This window comes from Sinocyclocheilus rhinocerous, unplaced genomic scaffold, assembly GCF_001515625.1.
Source record: "Sinocyclocheilus rhinocerous isolate Xijiao unplaced genomic scaffold, SAMN03320098_v1.1 scaffold1912, whole genome shotgun sequence".
NCBI classification, from domain to species: Eukaryota; Metazoa; Chordata; class Actinopteri; order Cypriniformes; family Cyprinidae; genus Sinocyclocheilus; species Sinocyclocheilus rhinocerous.
The window spans coordinates 272,402-285,852 of record NW_015634463.1 but is presented as its reverse complement, the minus strand read 5'-3'; the positions used below and the strand labels follow the sequence as shown (position 1 = coordinate 285,852).

At 36.9% G+C, this 13,451-nt stretch overlaps 1 long non-coding RNA gene across 1 annotated transcript; it reads right to left on the bottom strand.

The window, feature by feature from the left end:
• Positions 1 to 9,063: 9,063 nt before the first annotated feature.
• On the bottom strand, positions 9,064 to 9,944 carry LOC107745604 (uncharacterized). The gene is made up of 3 exons (XR_001640614.1): positions 9,509 to 9,944; positions 9,256 to 9,407; positions 9,064 to 9,118 (listed from the first exon to the last, which is right to left on the bottom strand). It is a non-coding gene; the product is annotated as an uncharacterized LOC107745604 (long non-coding RNA).
• Between the last annotated feature and the right edge of the window lie 3,507 nt (positions 9,945 to 13,451).

Here is a 13,451-nt window from a genome sequence, read left to right as displayed (position 1 = left end):
GCTTTCACTGTTATGCTGATGATACTCAGCTCAATACTTCTTTGTGGCCTGACAAAACATACCAATTTGCTAAATGCATAGCTGGCATAGCTGATATAAAAAACTGGGCGACTAGTATTCAATTCTGAAAAAACAGAGTTGTTACCAAAAACCTCAAAAACCTCCGCATGTAATAACCTAGAACACAAAAATATATCTAAATTACAACCTATGCTTTCAATGTCAAATGCAGAAAGGTTAATTCATGCATTTATGACCTCAAGGTTAGATTATTGTAATACTTTATTGGGTGGTTGTTCTGGAAGCTTAATAAACAAACTCCAGCTGGTCCAAAATGCAGCAGCTAGAGTTCTTACTAGAAGTATGATCGTATTAGCCCGGTTCTTTCAACTCTGCACTGGCTCCCTATTAAACATCATATACATCATATACATGCTAATTTCTTATAAAGCCCTGAATGGTTTAGCTCATCAGTACTTGAGCGAGCTCTTATCACATTCTAGTTCTTCACGTCCGCTGTGATCTCAAAACTCTGGCCATTTGATAATACCTAGAATATCAAAATCAACTGCGGGCAGCAGATCCTTTTTCTATTTAGCAACCAAACTCTGGAACAATCTACCTAGCATTCTTCGGGAGGCAGACACACTCTGTCAGTTTAAATCTAGATTAAAAACCCATCTATTTTTTAACTGGCTAACACATAACACACTATCACATTTCTATAATTCAAATCCGAGGGCTGCAAGGATTGTTAGGCTGCATCAGTTAGGTCCACCAGAACCAGGAACACTTTCCATAACCCCGATGTACTTGTTACATTGTAAGAAGAATGGCATCTACGCTACTATTAGTCTGTTTCATTCTTATTCCAAGGTCACCGTAGCCACCCAGATCCAGTCCATATGAGATGAGCCCCAGAGACAGATCCCCTGCGAAGACCTTGTCAACTAGACGACCATCAGCATAAGACCACGATAACCAGAAGAGTCCTCTGCACAATCTGATTTGTGTTGCAGCCCGGAATTAAACTACACAATGCTGGTTTCGTCTGGCCAGAGGAGAACTGGCCCCCCGACTGAGCCTGGTTTCTCCCAAGGTGTTTTTCCCATTTCTGTGACCGATGGGAGTTTTGTTTCCTTGCCACTGTCGCCTTTGTTGGGGACACTTAATTTCTGACAGTATTGTCGGCTTCATTGTACAGTACTATTTGAAGAGAACTGAACTGAATTGGATGATTACATCACTGAATCAACAATGAACTGACTTTAACTGAAAAACTGACTGTTTACTATTGTCCTCCTACATCATCGACACTATTTTCCTGTTTAACACTGTAAAGCTGCTTTGACACAGTCTCTATATAAAGTGCTATATAAATAAAGGCGACTTGACTTGAAGAATGAAATACTAAGGGTTTGCAGGAATCTTTCTAGTTTGGCATTATTTCTTATAAACAATAAAAATAAATGAATAAAAGCAGGTGCAACCAACATGCATAAAAAAACATCAAACAGGAAATAATCAGTGTAAACTTTGTGTCAAGGTCAGTGCATCAAGGTCAGTCTCTTAAAATACTAATCATTTTGTATTTTTTATGATATATCAAGGATGTAAAATGTCATACAATACAATCCCATATGAGTGAATAATTCTTGGCAAAAAAAAAGAAAAACGTACCTGTAGCTTACATAAAATTAGCTGCAGTTTCCACCTGAAATGGCAGTGAAACACCAACAACCTGTATTCCTTTTCACACAGATTATCAATCAGTAAGGATTTTGGCGCTGTTTGTTGCACAGTAAACAATTTTACCACTGTGCATGATTTATAAACTAATACTGTGTAAATTGTGCATCACATAAACAACTCCATATAGATATTTATTTGCTCAGTACTTTTAAGGCCAGTCATCAGACATCCATCTCCGAACCGCCGTGATACATGCAGGAACCAAAAAAAATGTTGCAATAAGTCACGTCTGTTTCAGCGTAAATTAAACACGCTTTTAGCGCCACTTACTAGACATTTCACTTCAAAACTGCAACAATACATGCAAGAAGCAATTTTAATTTGCAAAAAAGTCACCACTGGCACTTTTTTATTTCTTTAATGAAGACTGCATCTTCATTAAATTTGAACTTTTGTTAAAAAAAATGGTATACAAGTTTTTCAAACCAACATGAATATAAAGAGTGCATTTCTAAGAACTTGACACATGCTTTTAAAGATTTTCCCTGTATGAAGCTTTTGATCTCATGCTTAAAATCTTGACAATAATATTAAATTAGAATGAACATCTCCCCATCACAGCATGCTTTAAATGCATTCAACGTGCTGTAATGTGTCCTGCTGTGATGAGGCTCACCTAAAAAGCCACTAAAGTCTGCACCTCCTTTTAGATTAGCACCCTATTATATTGCATATTTTATTTAATTAATTTTAATATTTGTATTATATGCCAGAGTCAGTACCAGAGAGCAGCAATGGTGAAACCACGAACGCACAGGTTATATAAGTTAAGCTGCACATCTAACGACAATGTGCAAGGTTTCTTTTCTGATTGTTTTCTTATTGCTCTTTTACAGTTTCTTTCATAAGCTGAGGATATTTGACATAAAGGCAGAAGTTATCGTCCTGCAGTTGTACTGCACCACTGACATAGTCATTTGCAAGCAAGGCAGGACACCCAGCATCAGACATCTCTTTTTTTTCTTTCTTTCTTTTTCTTTTTACACAAGTAAACACCAATCCTCTTCCCACAGCAGATCATACAGCAGCTACCAGAGCAGCATAATTTATAACCTTTGAATACCAAGTGGTCAATCCCAAGAGGGACTGCTTAATGGCTGTATCTTGAGGAGGAGGAGGAGTTACTCTGACTGCCACCATATAGTCAAGGTTTGGGTGAAGGCCAGGAGAAATAGCAGTGCATCAGAGATAACATTTTATTCTTTATGAAGTATTCTTTATGATATCTTGGGTATCAGTCCACTTTCATGGGAAAGCCGTTCTGTTCATTGTTTATACATGTTCTGGAAGTAGGGAAACCAGAGAAACAGAATCAAAAGCAACACAGTAGAAATGTTGGCTCTCTTTCCCATTCAACAGAACAAAATAAATGGCTTCCATTGTGGAAAAAATAAATGGCTTCCATTTGTGTACAAAATTGCATTGTCAACTTCCCATTGCCCTGTATAGCACCCCTACAGAATGTCTATTTTTATAAGCTGAACAGTAGATCCACAGGAACAGCATGTTTTTTTTTCTGTTAGCTCATTTTGTTTAACTTTCTGCACTCACAATGTCACAAAATGCCCGTGAGACATTGTGCCTGTATTCAAGTAATGTATTGACCAGCCCTCAGCACACATGGCTGAAATTTGCTTTGTTCAGCCACCATATGTTGCTTATTTGAAAGCACATTTCACACTTATATTTGATCTTTTGTCAAGTCAAAAAGATCTTCTTTTGTTAACCCAGTGTATCTAAATTAAGAAAACACATCAAACTAATAATAACATTCATATTGCTGAATAGTTTTCACCTTTATTGGTACTAGATATTTAAGCTTTTGAATGGTCCCTTGCAAAACACCCCGTTCTTAAAATACAAATGCAACTTTATATTTTAAGACTATATACTGTGCATATGTTGTTTGAATAGCATTTATGTTATTGCACTAAAGCCAATTTTTTTTTTTTAAAGAATTCTGGAAAATATTATCATTAAAGGCATAGTATGTAATTTTCTCCGCTAGAGGGCGGGTATTCCAAATAAACAAATAGACAAAGGCATAGTTTGATGACACGGTGACTGAGCGTGGAGTCATGGGAGTTGTGGTCTTCATCCCCACAGCGATGCAATCCGACGGGACTCGGGCAGAAATAATGTTCATGGATGAGCTAATGATTTATTAATATGACGTCATTGGCAGGCGACACAATGACACTATGGACACGCTCCGTCTCACTAGTTAAAATTGCTTATTTCTCTGGATTTAAACATTCTTCGAAACATTTGGGATAATGTAAGTAAACAAGTCAGCAAAATATATAACACTGTTCTAGTGGTTTTTGGTTATTTTAATAAAAAAAATCTTACATATTGTGCCTTTAATTCAAAAATATATTAATAAATATTGATAATTCACACTTATCTATACCATTTTCCCAACAAATATGCTTTAGATTTTTTGCACCCTTTTTTTTTTGTTTGTTTGGCTGAAAATTTCCCCCTTTGAAACCTATGTTGTACAAAATATGGTTGATGAAATCATGTTAATTTAGACATTTTAAACATTTCATTTTTCATGTATTGTTTACATATATTGCTTCATAAATAGTGTTACAATTGCTCCCAAACTTACAGTTGTGAGAAAATATCACCTGATAAAGTGTTTGCATCTATTATAGATAATCAGATATGTGTAAATATCTACATGCTTTAGATAGCAGAATTATATATTCTTATATCTCTCAGAAAAAGCGTCATCACTCCGGTTTGTTTATTTCCCATAATGGCCATAAAAGAATGCATTGTTCTATCTACAGTACATTCATTTTAAAATAATTAGTCTTTGCAAAAGATTGATTAGCTCTAATAGCCCCCATGGGATAGACTCTGTTACATAAATCATTGATCCAAGCACTTGTATTTTCCATAATTAATTCCCTTTAGTTCTCCCGAGTGCAAACATGACATCACACCACAATTAGTTCAAAAAGAGTGATCTAATGTATGAGTATTTAAAACATTATATGAGTAAATGTTATGTTTGCCTTTCTCCTTATCCTGTGGTCTAGCAGCTGAAAGCATGAGTCTTCTGTGGGCTTATTCTCATATCATTGATTCCTTCTAGACTGGGTGAATGGCCTTGTATGAATCAGAAACCTTCCCTGACTCACCTGCAATGAGACAAGAGCAACATCAATGCGCAAAAAGCACTAAAATGGACATATTTTTCCTAATGCTCAGCCGGCTAATCAATTCGTGAGACCATTGTTGATCCTTTGCGGAACGACAAGGAAGATTCGATTGATTTTAGGCTTGTTATATGGCCCAACAAAGAGCTGATCCATGAAAAGTAAAGCATGAACCAAACAGAATTACTCTATTATTACAATTCAATAGTTTTGTCTTGTTAATCAATCAGCCATTCAGTCATTAGCACATGGTTATGAATATAAGGCCCAGTACTTGGTGTGGTGCTCCCCGGCTGCATAATTAACACATAATTTCCCAAATGATTTAATGAGCAGGGATTATTTAATAATTCAGACAGAAATGAAATTTCTGGCATTCGCAGAAGGAAAGAGAGGAGCAAATGGAGCACATTCAAGCTCAAACAAGGCTTGGTGTATATTGTACTTTTTTGCAGTAAGACAAAAAAGCACTTTTCTGAATGTTTTTAAATCAGAGCCAATAAAAACAATTATTAGACAACACAATTAAGAAGGGAATTTCAACGTCTTCAACATTTCAACACGTGAATTTGAAAAGCATTATAATATAAATATCTGAATTGATGATAGCTTATGGAAAGTGACACAGGCCCTCAATTCTGAGGCATTAATTAGCACTCAGGTCAAGGACACGGGCTCTTTAATTTGTGGAGAAATTATACAGGTCAAAGAGGGTCAGCAAAGGGACACGATAGTGCACATTACAATTTTAAATATAGAAATATAGCTGCAAGCAGCAATCATCATGGTTGAAGCACATGGCTCAGGTGGACAATATGTACACCAGTGGCTCATGTGCCATGTATCCTTCGAAATAATGTTGTTGTTGTTTTTTAAGTTAGGGTTTGATGAAACGACTCACTCAAACAAACAAGCAAATATCAGCCAGTCAAACTAAAAGAAAAACATTAGAAAACCTATACATTGTAATGTGGAAAACCTATATATTATGTGGACAACATTGATATTGCAGACCCTCATCTGTCCTTCAAACTGAGACAGATACATTTTGTATACAATAAATAAATAAATAAAAATAAAAACAAGATATACATTTTGAAGTTAGGGCTGTGAATCTTAGACAGCGAGAATTTGATTCGATTCGATTAACGATTCGATTCTGCATTCTTTGTGCATTCCCAGGATTATTTAAATGCTTCCCCTAAATTCTTTAAATGCTTAGGCAGGGTGCAAATTACACAGCAGCCTTTATGGTTAGAGAACCATAGGTTAGAAAAACAACAACAACAAAAAAACACTTGTCTATTGTTAGATGCTAGTTTAATGATGATATGGCATGACATAACATATGTAGAAATTTATGTAAGCCAAGATTTTAAAAAAAGAGCTTTAAAAGTATTTTGTCACACCAGGGGCGTAGCCATCATTTCAGAAGTGACAGAAATGTCATATACAATAATTTTATGTATGTTTGTATTATTTTTTTTTACAAGGAATTATTTTATTATCTCTTACTTTGAATTTGCTAAGATATCAAATACACTGCTGGAAAATAATCAATCATTTGTAATCTATAATTTTTTCCTAATGGCAATTTTATGATTGTTTTATATACTACAAGCAATCAATTTTCTGCACAGAATAAGGTAGAAAATAGCCTGGCACGTCTTAAGTTCTATGAGCGCGAGATCACTTCTCTTTCAGTGCGAAAACTTCTTTATCTCATTTTCATAAAATAAAACGCTATAGTATTTAACTTTTCCTCTCCATCGGCGAATGATGATTCCGAGAGAAAACGCGCCGGATGTCTGTTTGCTATAGCAACGAACGCTTTCATGCATCTGGTTATCAGATAAACCTCGCGCTCTTATTTCAAGGTTGTTGTTCATGCTGTGGTTATTTTAACAGTTTTCTTCGTACATACGGTTCAACGACATTGTTAAAACACATTTATCATTCAACGGAACTGTGCGTATGCTTTAGACACTTACATTTTTGCTTCGTCCATGCAATAAATGCGCAGCCTTCGACTGCTCAGGTAATGTCGTCGTCGGTATGACCGAGAGCCATTGAAAAACTACAGAAAAGTAAAACTACTTCACTTTAGCATTACTGGCCACGCATCTGATTATCAGATAAACCTTGCGCTCTTATTTCAAGGTTGTTGTTAATGCTGTGGTTATTTTAACAGTTTCCTTCGTACATTCGGTTCAACGACATTGTTAAAACACATTTATCATTCAATGGAACTGTGCGTATGCTTTAGAGTCTTACATTTTTGCTCCGTCCATGCAATAAATGCGCAGCCTTCGACTGCTCAGGTAATGTCGTCGTCGGTATGACCGAGAGCCATTGAAAAACTACAGAAAAGTAAAACTACTTCCCTTTAGCATTACTGGCCACGAGTACTAAGGAGAGATCACACATCAGCTGCTCAAAAAACGTGTCAGTGAGACGAACTGAGCGCGAGCTCAATCCTGTGACTGCAGGCGGTAAATAGTGCAGCGCGTGAAGTAGAGATGCGAGGCACGAACACTGTCCAAGGTCTCCATTCATTTGTGCTTGTAGTAATTTAATGTGTATATATTTTGAAAGCATTGAATCGCTATAGAAATCGCGATTCGTTCGATTCTTGGAGTTTTAAATCGATTACTGTCCGAAATCGACGATTCAGATTCAAAAATCCATGTTTCAAGATCGATGCATTGCATTGTCAGGGCTTGTAATCCATGCATGGAGAAAACGAGTGAATCATTACACCCCTATTTAAATATATCATGACCCAAGGATTTGTAGGAAATAAAATATTTTATGCTAACAAACACTGATGCAAATTTAGGTTATTAGCAAAATTGTAAATTCACTTATAGTACCACAAAGCTGCATAAAGATACAAATTAAATAAACAGTTCTTTACGGTTTTTTTTTCTTTAGGTACAATGAGTCTATTTAACAGTAGCATTCAAGTAATACAAAAAAAGTTTAAGTCATATAAAAATAAAATAGTCTTCATTGTGTGAATTACATATACATGGATTCTTATTAAAGCTTCTAAATTCATTCAGACAAGAGCAACTGAGTGATTTTGTCATCATTACGGACACAGACAGCAGCAGGTATTTTAGGCTGCTGTCACTTTAATTACCAACTACCCACTGTGTTTACGAGAATACAAAAGGGGCTCCATTTTCTCATATTTCCTTATCGCTTTAAGGTGTCATAAAATTTATAAAACTGCTATATTTACAACCCGCAATGTACACGATACAACAAATTATATCATTAAGTTCGTACCAAATATCATTAGATATGAATGCTATTGTTCGAAAAGACCACGTGACGCATTCCATTCTCTTCTGCTTTTTTTTTTTTGCATTGCATTCTGCTCGAGCGTTTATGACGACACAATTCACTTATTACAGTATTTAAAGGCATGCAAATCACTTGCACATTTTGTGGGTTGAAGTGTTGGGAGTATTTGATAGCGACTATTAGCGAGGGGCAAACTGTGATATCATGGGACTGCTTTCAAGACTAAAAAAAGTGACTGGTTTGGAGTGTGTACGCGAGCCCTATGTACAAACCAAAGACTCCCCCACCAGCTCGGAGAACCGTCAACCTAATCCGTCTGATGCTGCTGAGACTGCTGGAGGGAGAATAAGAGAAGAATAATAAGAGCTTCTGGAAGTGGCCTGCTCTTCACTTTCCTTGCCGCAGACCTGGAACATATGACCTGGTCAAAGCTGAGAAGAAATGCGGGATAGAGGCGGGAACATATCAGAGACATAGCGATGTACAATCACATCAACATCATGATGCAAATATTGATAAATGACAAATTCTTCAATTACAGGAACTTCTGTTATTCTTCCTTTTAAGAAAAAGAAAAAAAAAACTGTCCCATCACTATCGTCCAAAACATTAAGTAAGTTTAAAGTAAGTTTAAATATCAGAAACTGAATTAAAGATTTTTGATCTGAACTTTGTTAGATGTCATTACCGGAAATAAATTGATTTACATTGTTTAGAGAAGTTTAGGATATCAATTCAAAACTGCCCCAAAATGAAGAACTACAAGAATTTGAGTATGTAACAGTTAATATTTTATTCATATTATTTTTTATTTAATTCATATAACAGCTCCAGCTCTTGAAGTCCTCCCCGCTGCTGAGGAACAGCAGAAGCAGGATGTCCTGGACAAGGGTAAGAATAAGAAATCCATGAGAATTAGAAAAGGTAATTATAAATTATAAAATCAATCAAATACATATATAAAATTGAATTTCATAACTACAATTGTTTGTCTGTTAATAGGCCAGTGTGCACGAACCCGGTGTACTTTACCCCATCACGTCAGAGAACAGTCATCCTAATCTGCCTGATGAGGCGCCTGTTGGTGGTGTTGAGACTGATGGAGGGAGAACGGAGGCAGGGAGAGAGAAAGTCCTCCTCACTGCTGAGGAACGGCTTGTGCAGGACATCCTGGACAAGGGTAAGAATAAGAAATCTATGAGAATTAGAAAATGATATTATAAACCATTATTATATATAGAGTACAATATAAAGTGGCATTTCATACTAACCACAATTGTTTGTCTGTTATTAGGCCACATTCACAAGCAGTATAAAATCAGCTGCAAGATGGTGAAGGAGGATGTGGGACTCGCTGCAAGGATGGACTTAAGGTTTAAATTTTCTTCACTTAAAAACTTTGCACATCTCTTCAGGATTTATGATTGGAGTGATATCAACTATCTGCACATGCTAATTGTTAATTCTTTGTTTTGTTGATTAGGTGGCTGTGAAATGTTCAAGGAAGATGCCAAACATGCCATCTATCAGAGTGGTGAGTAGGCTGCACTCTCTATGTTATTTCCTCTTAGTCACCGTTTTCAGTTTATCACATCTTATATTGATGTTAATCACAGACTACAAATGAGCTTTCAGTAGGCAACCTGTTTTGATTTGTGAACCAAGTCATTATTTGGGAAACTGCCTCTTTCTTTTAGCCTGGTCATCCCAAACGCCTTCCCATGGAGATTGGCCTGATGCTCATGGCCAATAAGGGCCCCAGCGTTCCTCAGATCATTAAGCTGCTTGACTGGGAGGATGACACAGACCACTATGTGATGGTCATGGAGTGCCCCATTCCTTGCATGGACTTGTTTAGTTTTGTGGATCACCATAGAGGAAGCCTTGACGAGGGGACAGCACAAAATATTATGCAGCAGGTCATTGATGCCGCTAAAACTTGCTGTAAGCGTGGCATCTTCCATCGTGATTTAAAATTGGAGAACCTTCTGGTGAATGAGGACACCATGGAGGTCAAATTAATCGACTTCGGGTGCGTTGCGCTCATGAAGAAATCTGCCTTCAAAGTCTTCCATGGTATGTGTTATGAACTGCTTTGTTAATTATCTCACAGAAACACATCCTATATATATACTCAACATGCTGTGATAATGTATTAAACATCAGACATCTTTCCTGCAGGCACAAGAGTGTACTGTCCACCCGAGTTCTACTTGAAGGGCAGGTACCACGCAAAACCGACGACAGTGTGGACTGTAGGGTTCATCCTGTATGAAATGCTGTGTGGAGAATATCCTACATCCTACGACCGACACATGATCACTGTGAACCTCTGGACCAGACCTGGCTTGTCAAAAGGTGAGATCTTCATCAAACAACAAAGAACTCTAAATCATACAAAAAGGACCAATAGCTTCAAAGAGAGCAGGTGTAAAGTATAAGTTTATAATCAAATGTCTTTCTCGTCTTTTTGCACAGAATGCTGCCAGATGATTTGTGATTGCCTACAGCCCAAGCCACAGGAGAGACTCAGTCTGGACAAGATGCATGACTCCATGACGTTTTGTTGGTTTAGTTTGATCATCAGTCATCATTAACTTAAAGTCAATTTTTCTCTAAATGTAATGTATTTAGACAAATAATGCTGATTTATCTTTTTGTTTCAGGTCACGGAGTAAGACACAAAGAACCTCAGAAAACAACTCCTGTCACGGCCACCCTGTTGTTTTCTTCAGTCAGCTTTGCGTCTGGCGGGCTGACAAGAGTGGCCTTTCCATCAGTCCATTCAGGCCTTAGCGTCTTGCGGGCCCTGCAAGTCCTGGTAGCATCTGGCACCTTGACTTGAAGCAGCAATACTTGCATATTGTTGTTTGGGGATCTGTAAATAATAGTTAATTTCTTATTTGTATTCGTTTCTTTATTATAATGAGTTTTGTAAGAAAATTTATAAGGAATTTTGTAAGAAAATGTGTAAGAAAATGTATTAAGAATTTTTAAAAGAAAATGTATAAAGAGTTTTGTAAGAAGATGTATAATAAATTTAGATTGTATTTATATTGTGTTGTTCCCTTGTAGAGTTTCATAGTACATTCACCTGCAGTACTTTAGGCTCCTGCAAAAGTCATTTTGGCATGTTTCCTCAGATTGTTGTGTTGTACATGTGTACATAGGTTTTGTAAAAGTTTTGACATTATATTCACAAGATTAGTCATTGTGTGTCACACTCAAATATATCAGCCTATATCTCCACAAACATTAAACAAGAATTCTTGTGCTCACTTTTGCAAATTGAATTTTGTGCCAAATCAGACAAGTGGCCTAGGACAAGTTCGAAAACTGGGGAAACTGGCAGACAAAATTAAATGTAAGGGATAATCAACGGTTTGCCGTGCATTAACGTGGAGGCAAAGAACCACCCGACGCGAAATGCATTTAAAATCCTTTAATGCATGGCAAACCGTTGATTATCCCGCTTATTCCATGGTCATTTGCCAAGTTATAGACAAGTTAAAACTAGTATTGCTTTTTACAGCGCAATATTTGACCGAATGGGTAAAAATGCGGTTATTTTCGTCAGTTACGGCTAGCTCTAGCATTCTGCCCGCTTTAAATCAGACAGAGATGAACTAGTGCGGGAAGATCACATTTATTTGAATGAATTATAGCATTTATTTGAATGAATTATCGATTGTTTGATCGAGAGAGAAAGATGACAGTTGTGTGTGTGTGTGTGTGTGTGTGAATTACCTGCTTCGTCTGTGCGTCTCTCTCTACAAACATTGAAGTTGTGATTTTAGTTACTCAAAGGTGACATATCATGAAAATCTGACTTTTCCAGGTTTTAAGTGCTATAATCAGGTCCCCGGTGCATCTACCAAAGAAGGAAATGTGTAAAAGATTAACCCCAGTAAAGCCGCGGTCACACTATTCTTCTTCTTCTTCTTCTTGGCTTTTAACGGCGGCTGGCAACCAGCGTAATTAGGTGCATTACCGCCACCTTCTGCTCCGGAGTGTGGAACAGGGAGTTACATTCTACTTATTAACCCCGTCCTTTTAAGAAAATTAAAGAAAGCTTTACTATTTATTTCACCTGCCCATTTTATTAAAGATTTAAAATGTACCACCTGAATTCCATTCTTCTTGATTTCAACTATCATATTACTTCTTTCTTACTCATATTTTTCTTACATTCAAGAATTGCATGGGTTACTGTTTCTTCTACTTTGCATTGTTCACATAGTCCATTTGGATGCTTCCCTAATATTTTGAGTGTACTATTAAGATTGGAATGTCCCAGCAATATTCTATTATAGACAATCTCTTCTTTCCTTGTTTTGGTCACACTATTTGTTCCATTGACTTCCATTCATACCCATGCGAATGCGTCAGACCGGAAACGCAAGCTCGTGCGAAAAGTTCGAATTCCAAACGGAAGTGAGCATCCCTATGCCATACTCCCTTCGAAGGGCAGAGCCCTTGAAGTGTGTTCTTTGAAGGGTGCAGGGCATTACTGTCTCCTATAAGTGATCACTACAGCAAAATTATAGTAGTATTAATACTAAATTCCTCTGATTTCATTTTCAATACAATCAAAAACTGAGACGCAAGCTGCATTTGAATGAAACGAGAGAGCACGTCCGCGCCTCCGCGGTGATACAAGAGACATGGGGCGAATTCCAAACAGAAGTGAGCATCCCTATGCCCTACTCCCTTCGAAGGGCAGAGCCCTTGAAGTGTGTTCTTTGAAGGGTGCAGGGTATTACTGTCTCGTATAAGCGTTTGAATCTCCCTTGGCGAAGGGAATGACTGACCAAATGTTACCTTGGCAACGCTGCGCGTGCGTGCAGCATTCTGTACTCCATCAGTTGTTGCAAATAAATATTTATTATTATTATTATCTAAGACTATAGAATAAAAGGACTTTGTTATTATTTTATTCAAATATTGTCTAATTGTGTCTTGTTTACTATTAAACGTTTTCAAACTAAACTTGCTTACACTTCCGTCTTAAATCATATTTCTGTCACTGACGAAAAATATGTTGTCTTACATTAAAATAGACAAATAATTAGCCTATTCTATTTATGTTTGAATGTGAACTCGAAATCAACCCCAACTTTGCTTTAAAAAGCATCACAAGATCTCCTAACCAAAGATCACATGATCACTAACGGAAATCACATTGTATATATATATTTTTTTGTGTGTGTGTGT